This window comes from Humulus lupulus, chromosome 4 (genome assembly GCF_963169125.1).
Source record: "Humulus lupulus chromosome 4, drHumLupu1.1, whole genome shotgun sequence".
NCBI lineage: Eukaryota > Viridiplantae > Streptophyta > Magnoliopsida > Rosales > Cannabaceae > Humulus > Humulus lupulus.
Genome location: NC_084796.1, coordinates 136,313,179 through 136,320,003, shown reverse-complemented (window position 1 = coordinate 136,320,003; position 6,825 = coordinate 136,313,179). Strand labels below are relative to the sequence as shown.

The 6,825-nt window shown below is 36.6% G+C and overlaps 1 non-coding gene across 1 annotated transcript; it reads right to left on the bottom strand.

Annotated features, from left to right (window-relative positions):
• Nucleotides 1-3,966: 3,966 nt before the first annotated feature.
• Nucleotides 3,967-4,073, bottom strand: LOC133833437 (small nucleolar RNA R71). The gene has a single exon (XR_009892817.1). It is a non-coding gene; the product is annotated as a small nucleolar RNA R71 (small nucleolar RNA).
• Between the last annotated feature and the right edge of the window lie 2,752 nt (nt 4,074-6,825).

Sequence of the window (6,825 nt, the reverse complement as noted above, 5' to 3'; positions counted from 1 at the left end):
AGTCCTCCAAAGTATCATTAGAATCACCTAGACTAGGGTGGGCAATTCTCAACACATGAGATAGACATAGAGAGAAGACGAGAAAAGAACAATGAGGCTTAGAAAAAGGACTTATGTTTCGAGAAAATCTAAAACCTAATAGATCTTTTGAGTTATGTTTCAGAAATCTAATTTCCACTCTATCTTAGCATTCCTTTTATAGATAATATCAGCCCTAGGTCAAAATTATCATGGGCTTTAGACCCATGAAATTTCCTATTTAATTATAAGCTCATTGGGCTTAAAATCAAGGCCTGTATTATTAACTATTGATTTAATTAATTAAATCATTATTTAAATCCCTTATCAAATCAATTATTTATAATTTGAACCTTGATTTAAACTTATTTAATAATTTAGATACCAATTTATCTTAATTAATAAATTTGCCCTAATTTCATTTTCCTTCTCTAAATTGTATAACTCAGTGAAACTATCCAAAATTAACTTGGTCAACTTTGATAATTCTAATTGATAATTAAATCAATCCATTGAGACTATCTAGATGATTTTATCCAAGGTACAGTGGGGACCATGGGCCTATGAAATCAAGCTCCAATAAGTTATCATAAATCTAACAAATAAATTTACTAACTTAATAATTCCTCGTGAGTACACTAAAGACTCAGAATTGCACTCTTGAATTCATAGAACACTCTATAAGCAATATAGATACGTTATTAATTATCCATTGTTACAACCATAATTGTCACTCAATCCTCTATAGACGGTCTACAATGAGATGGGACTAAAATACCATTTTACCCCTCATCGTATTTTATCCATAAAGCACTTAGTTCCTTGTAAATGATATTTCAGTAAACTAATATTATTTATTGAAATGAGATCTCTATCATTTAGCACCTTGAACCAAACTAAAAGGAAAACATCGTTTCACTTCTTCATCAGAAGCTATAGATGTTCATATCTATGATTAACACTCCCACTCAATTATACTACTGAGTTCCCAAGACGTAAGTATGGGCTAGTCCGTAGGGTAAGCTGGTAACGAACAAGTCAAAGAACTCAAATAATACAATCAGTTAGAATACTAACCACTCAGAATTGAGATTGAACTGACCTATGGTAAACTGTATGATATGACTAGAATAGATAATAACGGTATGTTTACTTATCCTATCTACTGTCAATATCGGTCTAGTCCGATGTAACAAATACATTCGATCTTATCTACTTTGCAAATGTTCTGGAAAGAACATAACACTACAATGTGTAAGTAGATCGTATCGTAGATTGGCAAGTCAGTGTAAATCCTGTGCGCTGACTAATCTTAGGACTAACTTATTTTGAACATATAATCATATTTAGATTCCACTATGTTTACATCACTATAAATACGATTGGCTATATGCTCAAGATTCAATAGAAGTTTATATTAAACAAATAATCATGAAAATAAAACATGTGAGCAAAGTGATTAACCAATTAAAAAAATGATTTCTATTCTTTTATAGATAATAAAATGAGATTACAAAAAAAAATTGGTTTTAATTCGGGCATAAAACCCCAACAAACTCCCACTTGCACTAATTGAAACTAATGCCTTAGTTCTACTGTAGAGTCCCTGAATGTTTACTTAGCTAGAGAGTAGTAGTAGTAGTAATAGCTAGTAGTAGTTATAGTAGGTTTATTACTATGGATTTTGGTTCAAGCCGGGACTTAGTTGAACACTTGTAGCAACACTTATATGTTTTATAAGTTTAACCTATAGTTTAAGAATATTAATTATAACATAAGGTTTGATTAATAAAGTTGATTATAAAGATGTTATTTATTGTACTATAAGGTTTAGATAGAATTAATAAGATCATGACACTTGTCGTGTGCAGGTTTATTTAAGGATTTAATTATAGTTTAAGTAAAAGAAAGTTCAAGAAAGCTCTAGAATCTTCCAAGACCAATAAGAGCATGACATTTGTCACAATCTTGTTTATTTGAGGAATTAAGTGTTTTTAAGTGGATAATTCAGAAATAGAGGTTTCTAGAAGCTCTAGACCCTTCCAGAACCTACAAGAATCTCGTTTTACTCAGTCAAACCTGTTTTATCATTTCAAATTAAGCTGATAAAGTGCAATTACATTTTTAATATATTCATGAATGCCAATATTTCTCAGCCTAGGAGCCGAGATATCGCCACACGGGGAATACGAAAAAATGTGAACTTCGCACAAACGCATCGACGAACCCTCAGGATATAAGCCCAGGCGATATATCGCTTACAATGGGCGATATATTGGCTCTAGGGTTACATTTTCAAATGATTTTGAAACCGTGCTCAATTCAACACTTAACCACTTGTCCAACCTCTGAATGTTTTGACCGAGTCTTAAGCCTCTGTTGAACGAACATTCAAATATTTTTCAATTAATATTCATTATTTTTATTCAAGCTAAAAGAAGATCTTTTCACACCTTAAACTCTATAAATATGACATAGTACCCAGCCATTTCTCTCATTCTTCAAGCTGTGTTTAGAGCCTTCAAGCTGCTAGAATTACTATAGAGTGTTAAACACTTGGGTTGGGGTATAAGCGTTATCATCTTAAGCTTTATAAACACTTGGGAAGTAAGATAATAATGTGCTTTTCAATATTGATGTGTAGTTTGGTTCTAGTACATCCAAAGGTATTCCTAATCTTAAGTTCATTTCAGTTTAAATCTTTAGTTTTCATTTAGATCCTAACTCGCTGTTTTCCATTCTTAGTTAGGTATCAATATTGAGTGTTGAGAATGCTCTAATTGAATAAACATAGGTTTCGACATAAAACGAGAGTATTTGTGTGGCTTGTGTAGCTTTAGGATTATTGCCTAATGCTGATTATGTGTGTGTTATGCCTCAGAAATGTAGGATAATGCCATACAATTTGGAATCTATATGTCTTAATCAGAATATAGGTTATTTTATAATCCGCTATCACATTAGGTAGAAGAAGAAGAGTTGGTTTGCATTATTGAAATAGGAAGTGGTATCAATTGAAATTAATTTCCCTACATTTCATTTCTTGATCAAATCTTGTTTATTGTTTTGTTATTTATTTATTGCTTAGATTATTTAGTTTAAACAATCCATTTTTCGATAGCCAAATAGAAATAAAAATTTAATTAATTGGTACTTAGCTACAGTCCTTGTGGGAATGATCTCACTTACATGAGTTATTTCTTGTAAAGACGATACGTATACATGCGTGTTGGATTTTTCACAACAAGTTTTTGACGCCGTTGCCGCGGACTGTTTTTAGCTAATATTAAAATAATTGAATTTTATTCTAATTTGGTATTTTAATTTCTGTTTTACTAATTCTGTCATTGTCTAAATTTTTCTCATCTCAGGTTGCAGGTAGTTTATGCGACGCCAAGGCCCTGCTATTTGAGTGCATGTTGATCCTGAAATAGAGAAGACTTGTACTCTGAATCGATAGAAGAAAAGGTTGGAAAGAAGGGTTGTCACCACCATGGCTGATCCAGTGAATAATAATAATGGGTTGAACAGGGGTGCTGTTGAGGATCAAGCTCAGCAAGGTAATGGTCAGAACCTTCCAACCAAAAGTTTGAGGGACTATGTGTTGCCTACTGTGACAGGGGTTCATTCTTGTATTAGACCACCTGCTGTCGATGCCAACAATTTTGAAATCAAGCCTGCCATACTCCAAATGGTTCAATCCACTGTTCAGTTTTGGAAATTGCCTACAGAAGACCCCAACATGAATCTAGCTAACTTCGTTGAGCTCTGCCAGACATTTAAAATGAATGGAGTTAGTGATGATGCCATCAGATTAAGGTTATTTCCATTCTCTTTGAGGGATAGAGCTAAGAGTTGGTTGGTATCTTTGCCACCCAATTCCATCACTACATGGAATGACCTTGCTCAAAAATTCTCTCAAAGTTTTTTCCTTCGGCGAAGGCAGCTAAGTTGAGAGGAGAGATCAACAATTTTTATCAGTTGGAGGGTGAGTCTCTATATGATGCATGGGAAAGATTCAAGAATTTGACCAGAAAGTGCCCACATCATGGAATAGAGAGATGGATGTTGGTACATAATTTCTACAATGGTTTGTGTGGTACTACTCGCACAATCATTGATGCAGCATCTGGAGGAGCGTTCATGAGTAAGAGCGCTAATGAGGCTTATGATCTATTTGAAGAAATGGCTATGAATAACTATCAATGGCCATTAGAAAGGGAAACCACTAAGAAGGTGTCTAGAGTGCATGAATTGGATGCCATCTTGATGTTGTCAGCTCAAATGGCAACATTGACAAAACAGTTACAACAAAACATTATTCAAGCTCCAGTTATGCAGATGCGAGTCATATGTGAATTATTTGGGGGACCTCATTTATTTGAACAATGCACAATGATGGATTTTAATAACATTTCTATGGAGAAAGTGCAAGCAATAGGGAACTTCCCAAGGCCCTCCAACAACCCATATTCCATGAGTTACAATCCTGGGTAGCAGAATCACCCAAATGTTTCTTGGACAAGTGGTCAAGGTAGTTAGCAGCAGTTTCAGGAGAGCCAACCTCAGTACCCAAGGCCTAGGCATGGGGCTCTCTGACTTGGGGCAAGTCACGACTTACTAGGCCAAGTCACGAATGACTTGGGAATTTTTGCCTAGATTTGGTTTTTAATCGTAGGAACTTAACTCTAAGGGCCTGGGATCGATCCTACTACCTAGAAAGAGTAGGATTCGACGTCTCGGAGGCTTGGGTTGGGCTTGGAAGTATTTATTTACTCATTTTTTATGAGGTTTTATATTATGGTTGTGACTAGGTTATCACTAGGGGCTTGGAAACAGAATCGTGCTTGAGGATCGTTTATTGGTAACTTGTACTTGGACCAAAGGTAAGAAAACTGCACCCAGTATGTGACATGCATGGTTATTGCTGAGGCATGTTGAGTGCTATATTTATGGACATTGATTGCATAGTAAATGCATAGCAGCTTTGCTTGTTTGTGTATGGTAATGACCTATGAGTCAGGAAACGACAATGGAGTCAGTATTTATTGTGAAGTTGTGACTTATTAGTAAAGTTCGGCAGTAGTACTGAGCACTGGTCGTATGGAATTTACCTATGAGTCAAGAACAATATTAGCATGTTTAACGCAAGCAGAGAAGATTAGATCTAATCGACATAAGCATTATCAACATAAGTATGAAATGCTTGACCGACCTTAAGTTCGATGAAAACAAAAGCGCTTGTCTAGTCTAAAGGCTAGTTACTTGAAAGCCAGAGCCAAAAGGATCAGGTGATCGTAATGTCACATGGCTTAGAGTGTGGTGCCCAAGTTCGTGACTCCATAGTCACTTATCTGGTTCAAGTTCGTAACTCCGTAGTCCTTATCTGGTTCAAGTTCGTGACTCCATAGTCACTTATCTGGCTCAAGTTCGTGACTCCATAGTTACTTATTTGGTTCAAGTTCGTGACTCCTTAGTCACTTATCTGATTGGGCTGCAAGCCCCAGCATGATTACTAGAATAATTATTGATATTCACTCATCTGAATGGGTTGCAAGCCCCAGTATGATTACCAGAATCATTAGTGAAATTCACTTAGGATTGACTTGATAGTCATCCATACAGGAGGGCAGGACCCACAATCATTTACTTGAACTTACTTGCATGCATGATAGGGCTATTATTGCTAGGCATGCTATTGTGATTCACTGACATGTTATTACCTGTTCATGAGCATATTGAGTTTTTGCTGAGTCTCGGCTCACGGGTGCTATGTGGTGTAGGTAAAGCCAAAAAAAAGTTGTACCATCCTTGAGTTGGAGAGCTTAGGTGACGATGTGTACATATGCAGCTGCTCGACCACCATAGTCGTAGTGTTATCCCCAAAATTTGAAAATGATGACGTGGCAATAAAAGTGACAAATGGCAATGAATGGCTTGGTAATCTGGCTTAAGAGTGGTCTGGTAGACCGGTGAAGATTTTTGACTGACCAGTCAAGTGTCATGACCGACCAGTCAGGTACTTGTCCGCCCGGTCATATGCTTGTCCGCTGAGTCAGGTGCTTGTCCGCCGAGTCAGGTGCTTGTCTGCCCAGTCAGGTGCTTGTCCGCCCAGTCAGGTGCTTGTCTGACTAGTTATGTCCTTGTTCGACCAGTAAAGGTTTGGCCGACCAGTGAGGAATTTTGGCCCTTCAGTTCTCCTCCTGAGTGTGATGTGGACCGAATAAACAGAGCAGGGCTACACAAAAGATCCCAGTAACAACTTCAATAAGAATTGGTCATACCTACGCGGGAATCTCTCAAATTATCCCACAAAAATAGTGTTTTGTTGTATTTTGAATATTATTATTAATTGAATATAGTGAGAATAGAGAAATATCCTGATTATGGGGGACATCATTTGTACGATCCTGAGCCTATAAATACAAGGCTCAGGGCATCATAAAGGTGGTTCGAATTTCAATTTTCCAGAGAGAGTAATTGTATCTTGAGAGAACTCTTGTATTCTTTTAATCCACACTGAATAAACTCATAACTCTAAGTGGACTAGGTTATTACCAACACATTGGGGCTGAACCATTATAAAAAACTGTCTATGTCATATATTTCTCTTGAAGGTTTTTTGTCGTTTTGACGTCTACACGTCGTTGGCCAAAAACGCGGTCAACATTTTGGTGCTTTCGTTGAGAGCCTAGAGAGAAAAACAGACAATCCCTGTAGCATTATGGCACCTAAGAACACCAATGCGGTCTCAAGACCATGAGACTGAGCTTAGAGTCCTGCTAGAGGAAGTGACTCTAGAGGCTA